The 26107-nt window shown below is 42.9% G+C and overlaps 1 protein-coding gene across 2 annotated transcripts in view; it reads right to left on the bottom strand.

The window, feature by feature from the left end:
* CNTN1 (contactin 1) overlaps nt 1-24410 on the bottom strand; it is a 189402-nt gene extending 164992 nt beyond the window's left edge. Inside the window, exon 1 of one of the 2 annotated variants that reach the window (XM_077338565.1) lies at nt 23948-24410. The gene's annotated coding sequence lies outside the window, so the exon portion shown is untranslated. The remainder of the gene's footprint in view (nt 1-23947) is intronic. The other variant, XM_077338566.1, reaches the window with a different exon arrangement.
* Nucleotides 24411-26107: the final 1697 nt, after the last annotated feature.

Below are 26107 nucleotides of genomic sequence, written 5' to 3'. Positions count from 1 at the left end.
TCTCGTGCAAGGGGAGAGGCTGTGCAAGGGGCAAATTCTCGTGCAAGGGGAGAGGCTGTGCAAGGGGCAAATTCTCGTGCAAGGGGAGAGGCTGTGCAAGGGGCAAATTCTCGTGCAAGGGGAGAGGCTGTGCAAGGGGCAAATTGCAAGGGGCAAATTCTCGTGCAAGGGGAGAGGCTGTGCAAGGGGCAAATTGCAAGGGGCAAATTCTCGTGCAAGGGGAGAGGCTGTGCAAGGGGCAAATTCTTTCAGCCTCACCCACTTCACAGGGTGTCTGTTGTGGGGAAAGGAAAGGGAAGGCGACTGTAAGCCACTTTGAGCCTCCTTCAGGTAGAGAAAAGCGACATATAAGAACCAACTCTTCTTCTGCTTCTTCTATTTCAGCCTAACAGCTATTTCAGCCTATAAGCACACTGTCCGATCTGCTGGTTCAGTTCAGGAAAATTCCAGTTCAGTTCAGGCTTCAGTTCAGGGGTTGTCTGAACCAGAATGTTTAGGTTTGTGCCCATTCCTATTAATTAATCCCAACGCTGAAAAGATATTCCCGTGGCAAAAATTTTTAGGATGGAACTCAGATTGCTTAAGAAAGGTCAATATGTTCCTAGTGTTTTTTCCAAATTTATTATGAACAATAGCCCTTATTTATGAATACTGAGTTTTTTGTATGAAGAAATAAAATGTAGGTATCCACACATATATTTTCGCAAACATTCAGAATCTGCCATCACTGTTCTACAGCCTTTGGCTCCAATTGCAGCACTTTTGTAAACATTATCATGATATTAACTATGTCAGTTGCCTACTACGGGGTTTGTGGCTCTTGAGAGCAACATTAGCATTTACTGAAATAAAGTGTAAGATTCCTTCTTAATTATCAAGTTACTATGGTTTTTATTGCCAATTTTTTATTCCTAGACCCATTATCCATCATGCCAATGTGATTTTAATTGATTCAAAAAGCAAGAAGTCTCCCATGAGTAAAAGCAGCAAAATCATCCAGAATATTTACTCTGTTTTGAAGAATATGGCTAATGTCTTAATAAGTAACATATATTATTTTCCTCTTATTCATTTTATTTTCACAGCAGCCCTATGAGATAAGCTAAACTGACAATAAATACCTAGCCCCAGGCCATTCAATCATGGTAGAGTAGGGATTCAAATCTGGGTGGATCCCAGAGATCTTCATCTGACAAATTTACCATTACATGATAGGTGGAGGCTGTCAAATAGCAGTGAGTTGTCAGGTGGAAGCTGTTGAGCCTGGGTGAGTTGTGTAAGTCATGTGTCACCTTATGTTTGCTGTCAGGCCTGGCCCCAGTGCATCTTCCCTGGTTGGGGGGGGGGGGGGGGGGTTGAGAGCAAAACATCCTTATAAAGGGCCCAGCCAATGTCAGCATTTGCCTGTACAAAATAGGTTGACACAGTGGTGGCTGACATGGCTTATTTTCGTCTTTTACCCACCTTCAACAATGGGACAGGTGCCTTCTCACTGACCTCCCCTCTATCAACTTGTTCAGCTCTTACATGTCCTAAGCAGAGAATGTCAAGTCAAGTAAATTTGACCTCCATCAAAGCTAGTTTGAAGAAGCAGAATGATTTCCATCCTCATACTTTTTTCTTCTGAGCTCATCTCACAACTAATTGTAATAGAATGGGGACCAGGCAAATTATGTTCTGGGATATTTTTTAGTCACCCCTCATGTTAGAATACAGTGCAGTTGTATGTTGACAGGACAATATAAGATAAGCAGTTGTTAGCAGAGTTACATTGTTCTAAGATTTTTGAAGTCAATGGATATAGAAAAGTATAATGTTTGCTAGGTTTTTACATAGAAAGCTCTAGGATGTAAATCATTGTGAAGTTCTGCATTAGGTTTTTTGCCTGCATATACTCATTTAAAATTAATTTCATGGATGTTTGTATGAGATATGTGTAATAGGTATTTCTACAGCAATCCATTCATTTGACTGAATTGATTTCAAAGTATTCTTAGAGAAAGGTGTTCTGGCTACTAAAACTAATTTGGATTAAGTCCTACAGGGCTGAAAACAACTTGAGAGTGAAATTCTGAGATAACATAGGGTTCAAAGGAAGAATACTATCTCTGTGACTCTGTGTAAGAAAAAAAAAAAGATATGTAGCAACTGGGTGACTTCCCAACCTCCATTACCTTCCTGCCCACAAACAGCTAGTAGGGTGGGAAATGGTTTTATAAATCTTGTTGCACCAACAGAGCAAGGTTGCTTCCAGCAAATGTCCAGAAGTGGCATCACATTACTAATGTGATGTCAACATGATGCAATAGGATTCAGGCAAAACTCTCCCATTTTGGCAGAGTTTTTATACATCCTAGAATATCCTGTCAACATCACACTAGTAGCATGACATCATATCCAGGTATTCACTGGAAGTGACAGCATGCCATTCGCATGATGGAGAAGAAGAAGAGCTGGTTCTTATATGAGGCTTTTCTCCACCCAAAGGAGTCTCAAATCGGCTTACAGTCACCTTCCATTTCCTCTCCCCACAACAGACACTCTGTGAAGTAGGTGAGGCTGAGAGAGCCCTGATATTACTGCTTGACAGCTGGCAACACCCCAACCAATTGGGTTTTTATAAGCCCATGTAGCCAAATGTGTAATTTGAAAGCAGTTATATTGTTTAAAAACTAAATCTATTTCTCAGAACTGTAGCCATCATTTTAAGAATGGTGGATCATTTATTTTCCCTTAAGTACAAACCTGGTACAGTTTTACTTTTAATAAGCCTTTTTGTTGCCAGGCAACAATAGATGCCAGTAACAGAATGACATTATGAAACCTTCCTAACAGCCTGCTCAATCAAGGATCAGACAGCATTATAAAATTATAATAAAGGATATGTTTTTTTTTAAATGGGGGAAATGGCAGATAAATAAAATTAATATTTTACAATAAATGTCAAACAGCTTCTAGAACCTTCAAATTCTTTTCTATAACATCCATTTCCTTACTTTCCTAGACATATATTAGACATGGATCTACATTACAAACTAGCCCCATGGCTGCTCATTCTATTCACACACAAACACACACATATATATCTAGAAATAGACGGAAAAATTGTGAGCAGCATACGTTCTCAAAACTAATTCTCAAAACCGACTTACCTGCGTGACCGCTTGGTTACTTATGCTCCCCACAGGGCCCTCCGCTCTGCGGGTATGAATTTACTGGTTGTCGAGGGCCCCCGGGACGTTCACCTGGCCTCAACCCAGGCCAGGACCTTTTCAGTCTTTGCCCCAACCTGGTGGAATGAGTTCCTGGAAGAGCTGAGGGCCCTGCCAGACTTGTCAGCTTTCTGCAAGATGGAGTTCTTCCACCAGGCATATGGTTGAGGCCAGGGCAGAGTTCCAGCATTCCAAGGATCCCCCCCCCCAAGGTCCATCGGACCTGCACCCACTCCCAGTGGAAGAGAACTTGGCTTCTGGCTGAACAAGGTGGGATAGGATTGGGTTAATTAGAAGAATATCTGGCCACTTGATGCCTATGTCGTAATTGGGGGTTTTATAGGGTTTTATTGTATTCTAATGATTTATTCTTGTGAACCACAGTGAGATCATGGGAGAAGCAGCGGTATACAAATTGAAAAATAAGTAAATTGAAATAATGATAATTTCCTGCACAAAATATTATACATGCTTAGGTGTTATGTTGCTTTTTTATGCAAAATATTTTGCAAATCTTTGTCCGTTAAAGATGCCACTGTGCAAAATCTGTCTAGTAGATGGCAGGGCAGTGAACAAAAAGCATCTGTTCTATAAGAATTATATTTGAATATGAATAAGAAATCACATAATCAACAGTCTCTTTACTCTCTCATAAATCTCAGTCATGCAAATATTTAATCAGGGGTATGTCAGACCACTCTTTTGACAATATCACCATCAGTCAATGATGCCCTGAGGTTTTAATACATACTTAGTTTAGTGACTGATAAATGCAAAGCAAGACATTAAGAACCAAGAAGTAGGTCATTTCCTTTTAGAGTTTGTACTTATTGCTTCAATGGATATATCCGTAATATTTTTCTCAAGGGACATATCACTAGCTTAAGTGAAGAAACAGAAAAACAAACAGCCCTTCTACTCCCAATGCTACAATTACATCTCTGTCAGAAGAGACATACCACATAGGACCCATCTTGCCTTTTATTTAGATTGCTCTTATTTTATAAAAATAAAATTAAATAATCTAATTCTGCATCCTTTTATAATAGAACTAGGAATAAGGCCCATTGTAGTGGGAATACAATGGGCGCTAGCAGGCGGCGCGGCTTCCCATGGGGTGCTGGCAGGGGTCTGTGGAAGTGTCCGTGGAGGAGCAAGCCGGAGTAAGCGAGGGGTCCCGGGGGCAGAGGGAGGAAGAGGGGAGGTGAGGTGTAGGAAGGGAGGAGAGAGTGCAGGGCAGGGCGAGTCGTACCTGAGTGAACAGGTCTGTAGCGGCGTGGGCCGCGGCTCGGCCGTGGCTTGCTGTTGCGGCTCAGTGGCGTCTGCAGCGTCTGGGGAGTGATCTGGCTGCGTGGGCGGTGGCCTGTGCCCTGCGTCTTCGTGAGCACGGGCTCGTCGTCGTTGTCGAGGCCTTGTCCGCCATCTTGTAGCGTGGGCGGCGGCCCGTTTTCGGGCGCGCTGTCTGCGCAGGCCCCAGAAGCGGCAGCGAACTGTCTTACAGCAGGGCAAGCAGGTAAGGGGGGCGAGGAGTTCGGGGCTTGTGGCGGCTGCGGCGGGGATGTTCCGGGACCTTGGGGGAAGCGGTGAGGCGCAAGTGGGGTGGGGTTGGGTTTGGGTGGGGGAAGTGTGCGTGCTGTGGCAGGCATCCAAGGACATCGAGAATGGGAGGTGAAGGGCAGGGAGGGGCGTCCGGGGTGCGCGGCGAAGCGGGGAGTGGGAATGGGGGGGAGGTCGCGACCGGTGGCACTGGTGGGCGATGGATGTCTGGGGTGGGGGTGGACACTTGGCCCTGGAGTGGCACTCGGAGGAGTGGCACTCGGAGGCTCCTGATTCGCTCCTCCAAGTTTTTATCCTGGACAGAGCCCGCCCTAACTCCTCCCACACAGCCCTTACTCTTTTATTTAGTCCGCGGCGCCCGCGACGCCGCGGGCGGTTTAAAGACTAGGAGCCAATCAAGCTCATTGCATACAGGAATACAACAGGTGTTAGATTGGGGGGGGGGATGGAAGAAGCCTCTCCATCCCCCAGGACTTGTACAGTCCTATGTACAGCCTCCCCCTCCCCCAGGACTTAGAAATGCTGCAGGCAGCTGTTATGAAACTCACCAACAGGGGTAGCTTTCACATGGCAGGGATCTGCAGCCTCCAAGCCTCGGAGGGAAGTGGAAGGAGGAGGGGGTGGTCAGGGGTGGAGGAATGGAAAGCAATTGGCTGGCTGCTGAACAGACAGGCAAGTTGGCTGAAGGAGGAGGCACTCATTCGCAGGACAGCTGCCCTGAGTGGATGTTAAGCGCTGAGTGACACTTAAGCCATGAGACATGCTCCTCCTCCAAGGCCTTACCAGAAATATAGAGTGTGACAGATGTTCATTTTATTCAGTGTAGATGCAAGAGCTCACGGCGTTCCACAGGGCCTGTAAAATGGAGCTCTTCCGCCAGGTCTATGGTTGAGGTTGGCGTCAGTAAGGTAGATCTATGCCCCCCCTCCAGGTACGAATATTGCATGTTACCTCCTTCCCCCTCCCCCCTCTAATAATGGAGGTCAGGAGTGGGTTTTCTGCCATGTTGGGATTTTATTAATTGGGGGTTTAATGGGGTTTTAAATCTTTGTAACCCACCACGAGCCGATCCCAGGAGTAGCGGGGAATCGATATAATAATAATAATGATGATGATGATGATGATGATGATGATGACATACTTAATAGAATAATTCAAAACCTCAGCATTTGGCTTGTTCTTTATCTAGTGAAATGCTGAGCCCATTTAAAGATTATTGGCAGGTACAGGATTTCCAGGCATCCAAAGTATCTCTGTAATTTTTCAATATTTATAAAGCAGCTCAGGAAATACAGCTGAAGGCATACCTACCAAGATTCTAGCAAATAGTCTGGGATTTTACAGTACTTTTGGAAATTATACATAACAAGCATTAATTACAGTGTTGTAACTAAGTAGTTCTTATTTTTATGCTCATATTTTTCTTAGACCTAATTTCTATGCATGGTAGCTCCTTTTTTTCACTTCCTTACATTCTACTTTAAATCCTACAATCCATTTTCACTGGTTCAAGAATACATCCACTTGGATGGGAAGACTATTCTGGCCCTCTCCACTGTAGGTCTTCACATCACACTTAGGGATCTTCTAAACCCAAGGAATAACAATTCAGGGGCAAAGGAAAGAGAATTTCATCCACAAGTTGAGGTTCTAAATAACAGACATTTTCTCCAGGGGAACTGATTTCTGTAGTCTAGAGATGAGCTGTAAGTCCAGGTCCCACTTGGAGGCTGACATCCCTAGTTCTCTTATATATTGTATACAATACAATACCACCCACATTTTCATTTCCACCAATTTTACCACCCTTCCCATTTTCATGTTCACAGTTTTTGTTTGTTTGTTTGTTTGGTGTGCTGTCTAATAAATGGCCCTTGTTTTGTTGATGTTTGTTTTAACTCCTTATCAAAGTTTTCAGTCATCAGGTATTTTGCCTATTTGGTGGTCCTTGGAGATAAACTAGTTGTTGTTGAACATAACAACTAGTATTCATAAAATGACCTAATCTCATAGATCTTGTGGAGGCTAGGACTAATCTGCAACAGTTTTATGATCAATACATCAATATGAGATACCGCCATCATCAAAATCACCATGACCATATCCACATACAGGCAGTTTCATGGTACCATTTTTCACATATACTTTATAACAAAGAGAGGAGGTGGCAGTTTTCAAAGAAAATAAACTTGTATGCATCAGCATTTTGTTTATGATGTATTTTATTTCACTTACACACAATAGCATACACACAACAGTGACTAAAGTTCTACTGGCATAAACATTCCCAAAACAGAGGATAAATAGGAACTCATATCGCTTCAGAACTCTTCTTCTAACCTCAGACACTAGCTACCCTTTTCATTGCATCAAAAAATCAAATATTAGTATTCTTATCTGTAAAAATCAACTTTCATTTCAACCTTCAACCTTTTTCTTCATAAATTGTCCTTTGTACATATAACCCTTGATGTACTATAACCCTTGATAAATATTGGGGGCCATTCTGTACCTGGAAAATATAGTGAAAGGCTTAACTTTTGCTGATGCCATATTTTTGGCATTTTGCACATTGTCAGCAGCCAGCATCCCAGCAGCAAACTGAAAGCTACATCCTCCATTTTAAAGCACTAGTTAGGGAATCCACAAAAGTGGATTTCCTCAACTATGTAGCATGAGCGAGAGGAGAGCAACCAGCAACCACATCCTAAGGAAATGTGTGGAAGTAAAGTAGCGCTATCTCCTCCTCTAGCGCCCATCCTCATACCCGCCTCCCTCTACCTTCTCCCAGGATTAGGGCTTTTTTTTTGGGGGGGGGGGTTGAAGCAAACTATGTGGAGCAATGAATATGCGTTAAATCATCCAGGCAGAGCAAAATAATTTTTTTCCCCACCAGTTAATACACAAAGCATGCCTCTCTACCCCCACCAAAAAAAAAATTGGGAACAAAATTCCTTTTTTAAAACTTCAAGGCTCATAATTCCAAAAGGGCAGTAAATTAAGCACTATGCATAGGCATAGCAACAAAGAAGTTTTACTTAAAAAAAATACCTTGCATCATGGGCCCTTTAAACCTGGAGAAAGGGGATTGGCTACCTGGCTTGATTGACAAACAGAGGAGAGTCACGTGTATAGCACGTTCCTCTCTTCCGCCATTTCCAGCAGGGGTGCGGAGTGGCAAGAAATGCGAACAGGTGGCAGAGGAAAGCGAGAGAGCCAGGAGGTGAGGAATGGCTGGAGGCATAATTTTTTATAGTGTTACACCATTGTGCTGGTGTAATGCTATTTTTTTTGATGTGTGCAATGGCCCTGGGAGATATACAGAGACAAAAGGAGCTACCTTTTCCAAAGTCAGATCACTGGTCTATTTAGCTAAGTACTGTCATCTGGTTCACAGGAGCTCTCTGGAGTATCATGCAACAGTGAAAAACTTGTCTTAATATATGGGCAACAAATATCAAGTGGTCCTAAGGATTTCAGTTTTCAATAGGGTTGCCAGCTCTGGTCTGGTCTGGGAAATATACTTGTGACTTTGGTGGTAGAGCCAGGATTGGGCAGGATTTGGGGGAAGGAAGGACCTTGGTGGAGTACAAATGCCATGGAGTCCCCCCTCCAAAGCAGCCATTTGCTTCAGGGTTGCCTGGAGATGAGCTGTGCCTGTGGACTAGCATCCCTAATTTTCAAGCTAAAGCCCTGTTTTAAGAAAGAGTACAAGACTTCTACTACCAAAGACAGTATGGTACTCCCATACTGAAGTTCACAAATTGTAAGGGTATAACTTTGTTATTTATTCATTTATTTCCACTGTAAGTAAAAGAAAAGAATGTCAAACAGCTACCTTGAAAAGTTACTTCAGAAAAGCAGCAGAGCCACCCACTTGTCAGCTGGCCTAGATGAGCACATAAAGTTCCAAGGCTTGATGCTTCCTTGTATCTGTTTTTTTGCAAAACAGAATAAATCACTATTTTTCCCCAAAGGGAACATAACAAGAACTTGTCTTTCAAAGACAATATTGTACTGTGAGGAAAAGGAGTGATGTCCTTCACAAAATCCTATGCCAATTCCCAAGGAGCACTGCTCACAATTCTTACTTCTTTGGGCATTTGGGGAGGAAGCACCTGCCAATTTTCACTAGATAAATAAAACAGCACAGAAATACAGCTTTGTGAGGGGTGCAAGTGTGTCCAAGCTCCCAGCTTAGCAAATAAAACATAAAATGAAATTCTTATGCTGCAAATCAAGTACAGGAAAGGGTTTTAAAAAACAGAAAACAGTTAACGGTTAAAAATTACATTGTGAGATAAGCAATGACCCTAAAATCAGCATGAAAGAGGCCTAAAACTAAAGGCTACGACTTGCCAGTTTTGCCATAACTGACTTATGCTGGGATTTATCAGTTCTGTTTATGTGAATTCTCCTTTTCAATTCTCCTTTCATTCTGCAGTGTTAGGATTCATTTAATTCTAGTTTTTGCTTTTTCTATGTCACAAAAGAGTTCAAACAAGACAGGATTGGTTTAATGTTCTGAGGAGCCTTGAGTAGAGTTTGTAAGCCCCCACCCCATGCTTCCTTCCCTATGAGCCTTCCATGCTCCTGGTCACAACCCTTCTCCCAACAGAACTAGGCAATGCAAACAGCCAAAAGCATGGGTAACAGGAAGGCTGTCACAAGACTCTGAAATGGGGGATGAGAAGAAGAGCTTTTGTTTTTTGTACCCTGATTTTTGCTACCTGAAGGGGTCTCAAAGCAGCTTACAATCGCCTTCCCTTCCTCTCTCCACAACAGATACCTTGTGAGTTAAGTGGGACTGAGAGAGCTCTGAGAGAACTGTGATTAGCCCAAGGTCATTCAGCTGGCTGCATGTGGAGGAGTGGAGAATCAAACCCAGTTCTCCATACTAGATGCCACCACTCTTGTGTCGGGGTCAAGTTGGACTGTTGCCCAGCAAGTCTTCTGATTGTCTGTGTAGGTTTTTTTTTTAAGTTGTTTCAGCAGCAGTTACCATGACAGCACAAGAATATTCATTGTGTGGCCAAAGGTAAACTGTATCTCTGCAAAAAAAAAAAAAACTTTGAAACAACATGTTCATTTTAAAAGGCATCCTGTTAAACAGAACTTCTGCCTTAAATGTTGAAAAGTTATTATTAGAATTATATCTAACTGCCCTCTTGGACATTTTGTAGGCGCCTCTGTCACCCGCGACAACTATTTTGTAGCTGAACAAACCAGGTTCTTCTTTCCCATGCAGGCTGTTTTCCCCCCTGGGCTGGCCCACTCACCCACTGGCCCACCAGAAGAAGTCCCAGATTACAAACAACTGTCCATTAGCAGTATTAATATAATCATGGATTGTTGCTTATATACACCTACATAACCATGACCATTCTTGGATGTATTTTAAAATTGTATTATCCAGCCTGAAAGAATCAGTATTCCTTTTCCAAAGGGAAACATAATGTTTTTGTTAGAAATACCTAGGTCTTTCTCTGAAGACAATCATGGGTAAAATTATAAAACAGCAGTGCCTAGTGGATTCTCGGATACCTGGTTAATATTTGATGTGCAAAGTATTTAACTCATTTGCTACGTTATCCAGTAATAATGATGAAGTTTTTTTAATGCTTTTGTAATCTGTTCCACATAATATATTTCTGGTAAAGGCATGGAGAAGGAGCATGGATTATTGTGGGGTAGGTTATTGAGTTTTAATGGGGGTGGGATTTTTCATACTTTTATGTGGGTTTGTATGGGGATTTTAGATTGTGACCCACCACGAGTCACTTTGTGAAAGTGGCAGTATATAAATCAAGACATCTGTTCCATATAATATATTTCTGGTCAGCCCTTGGAGGAGGAGTGTGCCTCATGGCTTAAGTGCCACTCAGCGCCTAGCACCCATTTAGGGTGGCTGTCCCACCCCCCGAGTGCCTCCTCCTCCTCCAATCAACTTGCCTGTCTGTCCAGCAGCCAGTCAATCACCTTCCATCCCCCACCCCTGACCACCCCCTCCTCCTTCCCTCCAAGGCTCAAAGGCTGCAGATCCCTGCTTTGTGAGAGCTGCCCCTGCCAGTGAGTTCCCTAACAGCTCCCTACAGCCTTTCCAGGTCCTGGGGGGAGTAGGAGGCCATCTGCAGAGTCCACCTCCACCCCCCCCCCCCAATCTAGCGCCCATTGTATTCCTGAATGCAACAGGCTTGGCCCCTAGTTCCTGATAAATCCTGTAATCCAAACATCCTGAGAAGTTACATCTTAATAGGACTGGAGCAGGAACACAGCTAAAGTCTGTGTTTGCTGTTTGCTTCATCAAGCTCCATTCATAAAGATTTTCTGAACTTCATCAAGCTCCCATGGCCTTTGTCCCCAAAGTTACTCGCTGAAGGGAAAGGAATAGAAGAGGTTACCAATATAGAGTTTAAAGGGTATTAATATAAATCATTATGAGGCCACATTTTCAAGAATGATATTTAAGTAAAACAGAAATATTGATCAATGAAAATACAACTCTGTGAGAGCCCTTACTTTAACTATGGATATTCTCCATAGCCCTGTAAGCTTCAAGACTGACAATCCCTCTCAGTGGTTTTAGGTTGAGTGTCTACATGGATAACCATCACAGACTCTCATATTGTCTGCATACATAGAAAATAGTCGTCATGGTGCACACAGGTATGATTTTACAGGGGTGAAACTGAAAAGGGGAAGGGAGCAAAGAATGATGGGAAGCTGTCTCTGTCAGAGTCAGATGTAGAAAGCATATCACAAATTTCAGCAGATAAGAAGTCATGTTAAAAAGCAGCACAAAAAAACCCAGAAATGTCAATAAAGGCAATAGTACAAAAGAACAGCAGACTAAAATTTTAGGACAAGCCCAGTTTTTAACACATCAACACAGATTTTATATAAATAAAATAATCTTCACCTGGCAAATAAAATAAGTGCCGACCAAATCTGTGAGAAGGGAATTTCACAGTTTAAAGCTGGTTTATGTAGTAAGAGCTCCCAGAGCACCCACAGTGCACACTGCAGCTATTACAAATATTTTTGAAGACCATTTACCTGTTGATTAATCTCTATGAAATTGTTACCCTCAGGGTCTAAATGGTTCATATTGTTTTAAATTTTTATAAGCATTATGCAAACAGAAGCAGCTGATAAATGGCCTAGATTAAGAAAATGTAAAAGATGGATTTTTTTTGTTATCAACTATTTTTATCTTTGCTTCCAGAACAAGATCAAAGGTTCATTGTTCAAAATAATAATTGGTATAGGTATATACCTATTCGAGCTCAGTGGCAGAAGTGGAGCATGGGAAGGATCAATTTTGGGGAGGCCAAGCTTGCGCGCTGTCCTCCCTTAGATTTGGGGGGCCCCTTAAAGGGCTGCATGGATGCAGAGCCTGATTGAAGGCTAGCATTTCCGGGGGGCAGGAGAACCCAACAGAGGCTGGTGCCCAGAGGGGTCACTCCATGGTGCCTCCCCCCCTGTTTCAGCCTGCCATTATGTCCGGGTTTTGGGGCTGGATAGCCAAGGCAACCCGTTGAGGGGCAGGCTGTGGTGGGCTTCCTTGTGGTAGGGTAACCACAAGACGGCATGATTCTCTTCCCATGCTTGCCACGCTCAATGTTGAATAAAGGCTGTGGCCAAATATTTTATGCCAAAATTATGGTTGTCAGTGTCCTCATTAGGCGGTCAATATCCCCCTGCAAGGCAATGTTCATCAACAGCTTTGATTTTTTTTATAGCCTGTTCTTTGGTTGTCAACCAATACAAATATATTCGTGTCACAAAACTTATGAGGATGTTCAAGTGTAATTATTAGAATACATTTTTTTTGCTAGCCATTAACCAACAATATGCTGAGATATATATTTGCCAGCACAGAATGACTTACCCTTTATATTCAAAAGACATTCATTTGCATTGTTATTAAGGACCTTGTCACCAACAATAACTATCCTTAAAAATAATAAGTGTATATAAATGTAGGTTATCTTTCACATCAATTCTGATGGGATAGTATCAACTGTCACAAAGGCTCCCCCTAAACATACTAGCATTAAAATCCAGGCAGTCTTTCTGACTTCACTGCTTACACATGCTTCAGGGAATGTAGATTGCCTCATTTCTACTCTTTTGACATGTGTCAGCAGCTAGACAAACTGCCTACTTAGACTCAAGGAGCCTATGTGACTGGCATCTGCCATTACTTTAACAGGGATCACCCAAAGGGCATGCAAAAGCAATCCTAGGAATGACAGAAAAATAAATATACAGTAACTAAAGTAAGGAAAGAAAAAGGAATGCCTTGCATATGTCAAAAAAGGGTAAGGATAAAGCTTAGGTCAGGAGGTCCTCAGTCCTGCTGCATATGGAATGCTGAAAATGGGAATGGGTATCACCACAAATGGCTGCAAGGGAACCATCACAGAATGTTGGAAGGCTGCAATCCAACAGTCCTCCTATAATGGAAGTAGCTGTTTCTGAATGAATGCTTTCTGTAGGCACAAAGATGCAAGGTTCTTCAGAAGCACCTACTCTTGTTAGGAAGAGGAACTCTTCAATAAGAAAGAGCCAGGACTGTTTGTTTGCTTTGGGGGGAATATGGATTGGACAAGAAGCAAATGGACTCCAGGAAGCTCTTTGGCAGATACCACATGGCTGGGCTGGAGATGCAGACAATCTCTTGGGAAGGTTGGGAAACACTGGCCGAGCTTGGCCTTATGCCGCCTTGGAGCAGAGTACCTAGCTGTGCTGTTATCAGTCCTGGCTGGAGGCCACCAGTGCAGTGAAATAATGTATCAGTCAGAAGATAGGACACACACAGAGTCCAGACAGTCTTACCAGTCACAGGCAAATTGGTACAAGGTCTACAAGTCCATAAGGAGGTGGTGAGGCAGCATAGTCATAAGGTAGTTCGAAGGTCAAGGCAGGCAGCAATCAATCAAGGTTATGGAAAATCAGAAACAGGCAAGGCAGGAGTCTAGGCATGGGCTAGGCAGTAGGCTCACTCCTTGCACTCAGTGTCTAAGCTGCAAATAGGCATGACCAGAGAATGAAGACTGCACCTGCAAGGACTTACTCAGAGAATCCAGGGCTTTCAGTCCTCATAGGTGTGTCCTCCAGCCTTTGGTGGTAACAAGCAGCTAGCCGGGCGCTTCTTTTTCTGCAATGTAGGTCCTGTCTCTGCCTTTTCCATCATTCCTCAAGAGGTTTGCTGGTCCTCTGTGGCTCCCTTCAGCTCAAGGCTTCTTGGTGGATGCTTGGCTAAGGTTCCTCTTCCTCATCACTAGCCTGCATGGACTCCACAGCTGACTCTTGACACATTAGCTTAGGTGATCTAACCTGCCATGGGATTAATAACTGGATGGGAGGGGGGGAGGAATCTTTCTATATGGAACTATAATATAGTGGCAAATTGAAATAATGGAGCAGAAGAACTGACATGAATGTCATCTACAAGGATGCTAGCTATCTGTTTTTTGTCAGCAAGTTTCAGGCATCAAATTATTATACTTGATATTACAGGTCTGAAGTTTCTATAACAGTCACTCCACCATACCACAGATTCCATAGCCAAGTTATTTCTTGAGAAAAACAATGTTCACATTAAAGAGAAGTACTTTGGTTTGTGACTTCTTGGCTGAAATCCAAAATATAGTAACTGAAATCCAAAATATAATCTAATGTTTGGGAGGGAGGCTGTTACTTTAGGCATTGGATTAGTTTAATTTCCAAAGCATCATAAAGCAGGGGTAGTCAACCTGTGGTCCTCCAGAAGTTCAAGGCAGGGGCTCATGGGAATTGTAGTCCATGAACATCTGGAGGACCACATCTGGACTACCCCTGTCCTAAAGCATCCAAGAAAAGTGTGTATTCAACCTTTGCTTGAAGATTGCCAGTGAGGGGGAGCTCACCACCTCCTTAGGCAGCCTATTCCACTGCTGAACTACTCTGACTGTGAAAAATTTTTTCCTGATGTCTAGCCTATATCATTGTACTTGTAGTTTAAACCCATTACTGCGTATCCTTTCCTCTGTAGACAATGGGAACAGCATCCTGCCCTCCTCCAAATGACAACCTTTCAAATACTTAAAGAGGGCTATCATGTCCCCTCTCAACCTCCTTTTCTCCAGGCAGAACATTCCCAAGTCCCTCAACCTATCTTCATAGGGCTTAGTCCCTTGGCCCCAGATCATCCTCGTCACTCTCCTCTGTACCCTTTCAATTTTATCTACGTCCTTCTTGAAGTGAGGCCTCCAGAACTGCACACAGTACTCCAGGTGTGGTCTGACCAGTGCTGTATACAATGAGACTATGACATCTTGTGATTTTGATGTGATGCCCCTGATGATACAGCCCAAAATGGCATTCGCCTTTTTTGCCACTGCATCACACTGCCTGCTCATGTTTAGTTTACAATCCACAAGTACCGCAAGGTCTCGTTCACACACAGTGTTACCTAGAAGCATATCCCCCATCCAGTAGGCATGCTTTTCATTTTTCTAACCCAGATGCAGAACTTTACACTTATCTTTATTAAATTGCATCTTGTTCTCATTTGCCCATTTTTCCATTGTGTTCAGATCTCGTTGAACTCTGTCTCTATCTTCTGGAGTATTTGCCAGTCCTCCCAATCTGGTGTTGTCTGCAAACTTGATGAGTAGTCCTTCCACCCCCTCATCTAGATCATTAATAAATATGTTAAACATTACCGGACCGAGCCCTGAGCCCTGAGGTACCCCGCCACTCACCTCCCTCCAGTCTGATGAAACACCATTGACAACAACTCTTTGAGTGCAGTTCTCTAACCAATTTCCTATCCACCTAACTATCTGAAAATCCAAATTGCAGTCCTTCAATTTATCCATCAGAACATCATGGGGAACCTTATCAAAAGCTTTACTAAAATCCAAGTAAACGACATCGACCAAATTTCCATGATCCAGCAAACTTAAAGAGGTCCCAAAGATGATGGACAAGGGGTGTGCAAGTTCTCTGGAAAGTTTTTTGAGCACTCTTGGGTGCATTTCATCCGGCCCAGGGAATCTGAACTCATCCAGTGCAGCTAAATGCCTCTTAACAACCTCTCTGTCCATGTCAACCTGCCACCCAGACACTATCTCTTGGCTACTGCCATCTGTAGATGTGCCTAAACCCTTTAACCTGTGGAAAAAAACAGACGTAAAATAGGTGCTCAGCCTTTCTGCTTTCTCTGCATCCTCCGTTAGAGTTTGTCCATCCGCACCTAACAGTGGGCCTATTGCCTCCTTTACTTTACGTTTGCTCCTCACATAACTGAAAAATCTTTTCTTGTTACAGTGGGCTTTCCTGGCCAATCTTAGCTCACTCTCAGCTTTGGCCTTTCTGATGATTGATCTACAGTGCCCAGTAACCTGTAGGTACTCTTCTTTAGAGCTCTGTCCTTCCCTCCATTTCCATTTTCTTTCTTAGTTCCTCTTGAAGTTCTCTGTTCATCCAAATAGGCTTCTTAGAGCTCCTGTAGTGTTTTCGTCTTTCTGGGATAGTCATTGATTGAGCATGCAATAGCTCCTGTTTGAGTAGCGCCCACCCTTCACATGCTCCCTTCCCTTCCAGCATTCTCATCCATGGTATGACACTCATCATGTCTCTGAGTTTATTAAAGTTTGCCTTACGAAAATCCAACATCCGCATTTGGCTACAAGCTTCCTTGCCTCCCCATATCAAAAGGAATTCTATGAGGACATGGTCATTTCCCCCTAAGGTCCCCACCTCCTTCACCTCATCCACCAACTCTTGCCTGGTTATTGCCAAGCCTCCAACAAGTCATTTCTCAAAAAGCCAAAACATAGTTGGGAAGGAACCAGTCCCCTTCCCCTGCCTTTTATTAACAGGAATCAAGCACAGATTGTAGTGGTTGCCTAGCAACCACCACAGTTTCCATTTCTCAAAGCTGCTGGTGGTCCTGTTATCATTTTAGGATTTTTAACCTCCCCTTTTCTTTTTTATGAATGCAGGTTTTTCACGTTTGTAGAAAGATCTGTCTTGTCCTTTCACACGACCTGTGACCCATTCCTCATACACAATCATAGAATCATAAAATAATAGAGTTGGAAGGGACCTCCTGGGTCATCTAGTCCAACCCCCTACACTATGCAGGACACTCACAACCCTATCGCTCATCCACTGTAACCTGCCACCTCCTTGAACCTTCACTAGAAGGTAGTGAACCTACTGTTGAGCTTCTGTAACTATATAGTCATTGCCAACTCTCAAGTTTCACTCAGATTTGTGGTGCTATGGAAAGCCTGGTCTAGTAAACCAGTAGTCCTTACTATGCAGGGCTGTCATTATGAGCAACACAACATTAAAAGAAATACAAAAAGGCTGATTATCTGGTCCTGAATTTCAATTTTGTTTGGAAGGCATGGTGGGAAAAGAGGAAGTAAAAAATCCAGCTGTGCATTTTTAATAGTGATGTAACTCTAGATAGCAAATGGCAGCAACATTATATGCTTCTATGGCCAGATGCTTTGAGAGAAGGATTCAGAAACAGAGCTCATCACTTCCTTTGAGTTCTTCAAATAAGATGCCAGTACAATGTAGGTTTTTATAGTTCAATTGCACTTAAGGACTGGGTCAGCTGCTAGCAAAAATCCAAAGAACATTTGACAATAAGAGTGTGTGAATGGAATTGGAACAGCTGTGCTGGATCACAAACCAGGGGCTGTTTGAGCAACAAACCTTTCTTTATGCTGGTAAATTGTGTAGCATTTGGTGAAATGTATAAAATGTCTTCTTATTTCAAGACGTATGCTTCAATCACATCCCATTTGTTTTTTATTCCATCCCCTCCTCATAATGAAGGACAGATTCATTTATTTTCCGAATATAGTTATATTCTCTATTTACAGAATTTATACTATGTCTTTCTGCCCAGATTAGGGCTACAAGAGAGTCTTCTCACCAAAGTAACAGTTTTAAAAGGGAATGTACACCTGTCCGAGTATGGAAACGTAATCAAGTGTTCTAAAACAGAAGCCTGGCTTATTATTTAGATGGAAAAGAAAATGACATATTGACAGTATGCTATGTTCCACGCTTTCCACTCTGTTTTTATACAGCATTTCTTTATGCATTTTCATGGACAATAAGTCACACTGAATTCAGTGGGCCTTGCTCTCTCATAAGTGTGATTAACACACCCAACAGTTTTCAGTATAAACTATTTATTATGCTACTCCATCAGGAGAGAAACAAGCAAAACTATTGTAATAACCAGAATCCAATTTAATTAATTAACAATTTAATGTATCGGCTGTGAATTAAAGTTCTGTTATAAGGGCTTGAAGTTTAGGAAAAGAATATTGGGATATCAGGACAGGAGGTTACCGTTTCACCTGCTATTTGTTGAAGATGGAACTATTTCCAGAACCTTATGGTGAGGATCTCCCAAAATTACAATTCAACCAAGTCTATAGAGATCAATTTCCCTGGAGAAAATGGATGCTTTGGAGTGGACTCTACGGCATTGTGCCCCACTGAAGTCCCTATCCTCCCCAGGCTCCATCCTCAAGTATCCAGGAGTTTCCCAAGACAAAGATGGTAACCCTCTACCCACCATAAAGTAATCAGGTGGACCTGGCAACCCCACCTTAAGGAGACCTTCCCCATTTATTTATTCTCTATATTGCTGCTGCTGCTCTAATCCTTTTTGCTGTGCCTCCTCTGCTTTCTGGACCCTTACTACCTGACTCCTTATAGCTTGTAAGTCCCAGGGAGGGTCAGATGCTACAGCAAAGGCCAGTAGAGCCTAATAGACACAGTGCATTGCAAAATAATGATCTGTGGAAGGGAACAGATGGATCGACAGGCTCCTATTCAATGAGCTAAAATAATCTCATTTATTCTTCTCCCCCACCTTATTCCACCACACACACCTTGCTCTGCTACTCCCTGATGCCATCTATTTGTGACCCTAGGTGGCCAAAAGTGAGACAGCCGGAGCTGATGCTACCCCTTGTATGGTTTCATCCCTTCAACAACCAATTCCATCACAAAGAAGGCAGCATTGTGCTACCCAGCTCTCCCCTCTGCATGCTGAAGAAAATCATGATCCCTTCCAATGTCTCACTGAATTGTGGGTTCAGAACCTGTCTAATAAAGCAATCATATTTTGAACACACCCTTCTCGACTATATGAACCTGAAATTAGCCACTTGAGTGAGTACCTTGACACTGATTTACAAGTAAAAGTGAACATTACATATCTCCACCCTGGAATTGAAGCTAAGCACAGGGCATTTCTATACCATTAAATATAGTGAAATGCTTAACTTACATAGTTATTATATTCCGGCCCCTCCATATGACATTGCCAACATCCATTGCCTAGGCAGTAACCGGCTGGCTACATCCTCCATTTTAAAGCACTAGTTGGGGAATCGCATAAAGTGGGTTCACCAACTTATTTAGCGCTAGCTAAGGGAGAGCGACCAGCAGAGGGATGGTATGGAGGCTCAAATGCGCTAAAGGTGCCTGCCTCATCCTGCCCTCACACCCACCACCCTCTCCCTTGTTCCCAGGGACAGGAATGTCTTTTTTTAAATGGCTAACTTCCTGGAGCAGCGTATAGCGGACAAGTTTGCAGGTGATGCTAGAAATAAAAGAGTTTTTCCCAAAGTTATAATACAAAGACTAAAGTTCCCCTCCCCCCAAAATAATCAGGAACGAGATTAATTTTTTATAATACCAAAAGACTTGTGATTCCATAAGGGGCGGCATTCAAAAAGCGCTATGCATCTATTATTCTATGCATAGGCATTTATTTAATTAATTAATTTTATTTATATCAGTGGAGAAGTATGAATTTTTTAAAAAATTAGCAGCCATCGTGGACCTTTTAAGCATGGAGAAACGGGATTGATTGCCTGGATTGATTGACAAGCGGAAGAGAGTCGCATATAAAGCATGTTGCTCTCTTACACCCTTTCCAGCAGCCAATGTGGAGGGTGAGAAGCGCAAAAAGGCAGCAGGTGAAAGTGACACAGCAAAAAGGTGAGGAGGGGTTTGGAGGCACGATAATATTTAGCGCTATGCCATTCAGCTGGTGTAATGCTATTTTTAGTGATGTGTGGAAATGCCCACAGTTCTGAAGTCAGAGATTCATCTCAAGATTTTTTTTAAAGAACTAATGGCTCTAATTTTCCATTAACAGCATTTTTAATGATTAAGAGTTCTTAAGACCAAAGTGTGATCACACACATACACACACTTAAAAACAAACAAACAAACCAGGGAGTCTTCTGTGAAAGACTGGAAAGCTGGGACACCATTTTATGCTATTTTGGCTCTAATAAATGATATTCTATCAGTGACCCTATAAATGATCCTTGAAACACAGAAACTAGTACTACTAAGCAATTTTTTCCTACCTGAACTCAATGGAGAATTTACAAATGAGATAATCTTCCCATTTTGTCTCCCTGCCAGTCAGCCTTTGCTTCAACAAAGGTAGGAATATATTCTCTACTTCAGTGGCCTCTTTATTATAATTCCTGTCTAGCAGAATTAGCTATCCATGAGGAAATTCATTTATATCATCAATGAAGAGCCAGCATAGTGTCGAAAGAATGTTGGTCCAGTAAGCAGCCTTTAGGGAGTCTCTATCTAATCTGCCCACAGGGATGCTGTGAAGGTAAAATGAGGAAACCCCAGTACAGCACCCTGAGGGCATTAGATATGATACATATTTCAGAAGATCCTAAGAATCTGCTTGTGCTATATATCAGAGACAACAGTGATACCTCCTCATAAATCTTCAGAAATATTAACCAAAGAGTAATCATAGTGCTACAACCTGGAAAACTCCCCAAATACACAGACACAATACACAAAGAAACCCAAAGTCATTACTGTCAGAGATGGGATGAACCATATGCTAGAGATACTTATTTTTCTTCTTCTAGTGATTAATTAACAGTAACATCTTCATAACTAATACAGAGTAGAATGTCCACTTTCTATTTAAGAGCTGGAAGCATGCAAAAATCTACCGAGTTAACTATCCTGCCTGTAAGAAGACCTGATTAATCACTTATATTAATTATTTCAGTACAGAAGCTGATGGGTTAGGGCTTGCTAGATACTGATCAAATTAGCTCCATGTGATCCTTTCCTAAACCACAGATCGGTGCATGGGTTTTGTTTCTTGGGATAATTCACAGCTTGATAGAATTATAGAATCATAGAGTTGGAAGGGGTGATATAGACCATCTAGTCCAGCTCCCTGCTCGGTACTGGATCAGCCTAAAGCATCCATGATAAGTATTTGTCCAGCCTAAGGTGACCAGATTTTAACATTGGTAAAATTTCAGCATAAGTACAATTTGCCAGGTGCCCCCAGATGTCCCTCCAAAAGTGGGCCAATCTGGTCACCTTAGTCCAGCCGCTGCTTAAAGACTGCCAGTGAGGGGGAGATCACCACCTCCTTAGGAAGCCTATTCCACTGCTGAACTATTCTGACTGTGAAAAATTTAACTGTTGAGTTAATTGAATTTAATTAGTCAATAACTCAATTACATCTGAGGATTTTTATTTGTTCTTGGTGTCTGGAAGATGTCATATTTTGAAAAATGGACTATCATAATAAAGGCAAGGGAACTGGTACATATTCATGATCCTTCTTTGGGGCATGTAGTAGTAGTACCAGATTACCTCTTTTAAAGCTGGGATTATTAATTTTCTTTGCCTAGTCTAACAGAAAAGAATTTAAGACAGCACATCAACTTGTACTGAACATCAAGTAAATGTCAGTTTCCTAAAAGTCACAATACATTCCTTTCAACATCACCAGCTATGCCAGTCTGTTCACTGATGGACTCGCTCTGTATATGATATCTGTATATTGCTCCAATTCTCTCAACTACACCAAGAAGATCTGAACAACTTTATGTCTCTCTCCTCCTCGCTGACTCATCCCAGGAGATTTTTAAAGTTGCTATAGGTATGTGGGATACACAAACAGAGAATTAACATCCCATAATTTTGCTCATCTGTTCACGGGGATTATTATTATTGTTATACTTGGGGCCCTTTCTTTATCTCCCCCCTTACTTTCTGTTCATTGTTTTGTGCTTGTTGCATTGCATGTGTTTTCCTTTTATTATTTTCTGATTCTCAGACCTGATCTTGTATCGAACAAAGTTTTATTTGGATTTGGAAGCAAAGAAAATGGAAGGTCACAATTTCTTCCTTAATTATCATTGTGTCACAGCTGTGACCAATGGCAGAAATAATCAGACACTGTCAGAATCTTGAGCCATGGTAAATCCTTAGATACCGTCCATGTATTTTGGTAATCATTGTACAGTGCCAAACCATTTTTTTTTAAATTATAGCTATATATTGTTTTAAAATAATAAATGTAAAGATTACTGATTTCACTCTTACTTCCTATTGGTCTCAACAGAAGGATAACAATAAAAGCAGGGGACCTATGGCATTCTTAACATAGCTAAGGACATATTTATTTCATTATGATTTTTGCTAAAACCAGCAGAATGTATTTATTCAGTATTAGGTTATTATCTTGTGCTCCATTAATGGTGGAAAATTTCAGTCCATTTTCTCTGTCCTTTCCATCAGGTGTTACTATAACCATGACAAAATGCTGCAACAATGTTAACTGGAATTATTTTACAATAGTAACTGTCTTTAAGTTGTAGCCCTGTATAAATATATGAAACCATTTTTCATCAATGAATGACAAACAGAAATGGACCAGCCTAGTTTTCTGAATGCAAACAGCCTTTACAAGATAACTTCAGAACTATTACCACAATGATAGGTACTAATGGCTGTATCAGACAACATCCTGAATCTTCACTCATTATATTGGGCTGTCCTTTGTTGGCTATTCCACTACAAGTCTATCTAAAACAATTTAAATAAAGATCATGAATTATTTACCTAATGTCCTGTTTTCAGTATGCAGTACTTTTAAAGGAACCAGTATTGTGTAGGGAGCTGGACCAGGTCCTGGGAGACTCAGGTTCAAATCAACCCTCAGGCATGGAAATTTGTTGAGTGACCTTGAGCCAGTAATTCTCCCCCCCCCCCATCACCACTTCATAAGGTTGTTGAGAGGATAAATGGGGGAGATGAGGTTGTAAGCTGCTTTGGGTGCCCATTTGGAATAAAAAGCAGGGTATAAATAAAATATAAAAAGAAGTCACATTGAAAATTCTTGCTAGAAGCCTTTTTTTCATCCTTTTACATCCTTTCCATAAAATGTAAACTCGGCTCTAGTTCTTACAGGTTCATCTTTGGAAATATACATGATAAATGAATAAAGCAAATCCAAATGAAGGTTTCTTAATAAGCTGGTACAACTTTGTATACCAAATCTTAGCATGCCTTATCCTCTTTAATACACCTCATAGGAAGATGAGTGGGGGAAAATCTATTTCCTACCAATGGTTTTCACGCACACAGCTGCAAAGTGGGAATCTTTCAGGTCTTCTTCCACTGTCAACAACGTCATTAGCTCAGACCCCACGAATTGCATCCAGATTAGTGGTGCTTATGTGAACCACCATCCTGAAGAAAATGTCACCCCTGTGCAGCATGCATCTTGTGTAACCAAGCTACCTCTAGGATCCACCATGGCTTCTGACTGCAGCAAATCCATACAAGCTGTTTGTGAGCCGTGGTGCATCTTATGAAAGGGGCAAGGGGGGAAATACCCTCCAGCCCATTTTCTTGGCAGCTTGCAGAGACAAACAGGAGCTTGTTTTCCTCACCAGACTCTTGAGAGGACACCCAACCATCGCCACCCATTCGTTCAGATCACCTCCAACCCACACTGCCCTCCCCCCAAATCGATGAGATTCAAGTCTCTGCTGCAGCTCCTGTCAAAATCGAACCCGCTGTTTGCAAAAAAGAAAAAAAGAAGAAGCCACCAAAAATATCAGTCCGAAAGTTGATTCTGTTTCCCCTTCGGCGGCGCACCCATTACCTCCTTGACACCGTCACGCCCTTCCCAGCGCGCGTCCCGTCCCCTCCCCGTCCCCCCGGGCAACGGCCTGCAGCCTCGGCGCTCCTTCCAAAGGGCGGGCAGGGCTTTCGTGCCGTGTCATGGAAGCCGCCCAAAGCCCCCCGCCCAGGGACGCCAATCCCCATCCAGCGCCGGGTCCTACCTGTGCTGGCTGCTGCCCCGCTGGACTGGCGGCAGGAGGCTTTTCCCCGCGTCACCTGCACACACCTGGGAGCGCCCTGCCTGCCCGCCCGTCCTCCCGGTCGCTCTCTCCTGCCTGACAGCTGCCCGCCCTTTCCTCGGGATCTCTGGGCGAGCCCGGTCGACTGGGGCAAAAGCGGCGTGTGGGGGAATTGGGGGGCAGCGTCAAGCCCTGATTGGCCAGGGGTGATGTCACTCTTCAGCCGGGCAAAGAGGGGGTCAGGCGGGGTGGGAAGAAGCCACCGCCTCCCCCGCAAAGGAGCTGCAGGCGAGGGCGGGATGAAGAGCCAGGGACGCCGGCTGGCCCACGGCAAGACGCCTGGAAAAGCCGCCCCCCCCCCGGCAAGCTAGGAGGGTGGCAAGGCAACCGGCGCGCTCCCTGCCTTTCCGCCCATCTCTTCTCTATTCGCAGTGACACATTACTGCAGGTGCAAAGGCAGCGCAGCAGCCAGAGCGCCGGCTCACTGGGCATGTGCGTATCTCCCGTGCACATGCCCAGTGGCGACTTGAAGCCCCCGTGAAGCCGCTTGCCCTTAGCTCGACCCTCCCCTGAAATTCTCTTTGAGGTCCCTTTGGGTCCCCGGCCCCTATTTATGAATGATGAAGAGGGAGGGGAGGCCTAAGGAAGAGGCTCTGAGCGATGCAAATGCAGTGATGTGCCACTGAGCAGCGCTGCTAGAAAGTTGGGAGAAGAGCAGGATGGAAGAGGATTCCCTGTGAAGAAAATCCAGAGTGATGCTAACAGGAATGACTATTTGGGTAAATTTAAGGTATAAGGGAATAACTATAGGAACATACTGATCTGTCCATAGGGCAGTGAAAAGCATGAAAGTGAAAGGGTGCTGGCAGGATCTCTAGGCACAGTCTGAGTAGGTGTGGATAAAAAAGTCATCACTAGATGATTTTAAACAGATCCTCATGAATTCATATGATTTTTACATTGAAATGAAACAAAATCACCATTATATTTAGTCTATAGACAGCATCACAAACACATCCACGGCATCACCACGAGCCGCAAGGGAGTGGTGGGCTATAAATCTAATAATAATAATTATCATCATCATCATCATCATCATCATCGGGAAGTAATGGCACAAAAACTAAGCTGAAATAAATGGCTCCTCATAGATCCTCATGATTTTGGCACTAGATCATCCCAAACTCACCATAAGATCACCTTTTATATAAACAGGCACAGCATACAACACAAAAATAGCAGAACCACACTTTCATGGCTATGCCACAAAGCAAAAACATGATTTTGACAGATGGATCATCAAGGATTTTTTGCATCAGGCTGCCCAAAATGCACCGTCTAATCCCATATGGCCACAGCTCCCACCACAAAAATCATGGTTTCAAGCCTTCATGGCAACACAAGGGAGCAAAACCATGGTTCTGAAGCATGGATCCTCAGGGTTCTCCAAACTCACCATAAGATCACCTTTTATATCAATAGCCATAGCATGCCCAACAGAAATCATGGATACATGCCTTTGTGGCAACACCAGGGAGTCAAACTATGGGTCTGAAGCATGGATCTCAAGGATCCTTAGGGTCACATATTGTGCTCATGGCTGCAGCTCCCACCACAAAAATCATAGATCCACACCATTATGGCAATGCCAGGAGCAAAATCATGGTTTTGAAGTATGGATCCTCATGGATCTTCATGTTTTTCACATCTAGTCACCCCACACTCACTATAACATCACCTATCATATTGATAGCCACAGTAGACACCACAAAAATCACAGATCCATGGCTTCATGGCAACACCATTGTGCTCATGGCTGCAGCTCCCACCACAAAAATCACAGATCGACACCTTTATGGCAATGCCAGGGAGCAAAAATATGGCTCTGAAGCAGAGATCCTCATGGATCCTCAGGGTTTTTCATAGGCTCACCCCAAACTCACCATCAAATAACATATTCTTGTCCATGGCCACACTTTCCACTACACACAGGACTCTTACAATTCTGTGGTGAGTTGCCACTCACCATTTAGAAATGGTGGGTTAAACTAATTACATTAGACAGAAAACATAGCAAATATAATTATATATGGATCTGGATATTCAGGTTCCTTAGCTATCTATAGGGCCTTATCTTCACAG

The sequence above is a fragment of the Paroedura picta genome, chromosome 5 (assembly GCF_049243985.1).
Source record: "Paroedura picta isolate Pp20150507F chromosome 5, Ppicta_v3.0, whole genome shotgun sequence".
NCBI classification, from domain to species: domain Eukaryota; kingdom Metazoa; phylum Chordata; class Lepidosauria; order Squamata; family Gekkonidae; genus Paroedura; species Paroedura picta.
Note: the sequence above shows the minus strand (reverse complement) of the source record. Positions and strands in the feature narration are given on the sequence as shown.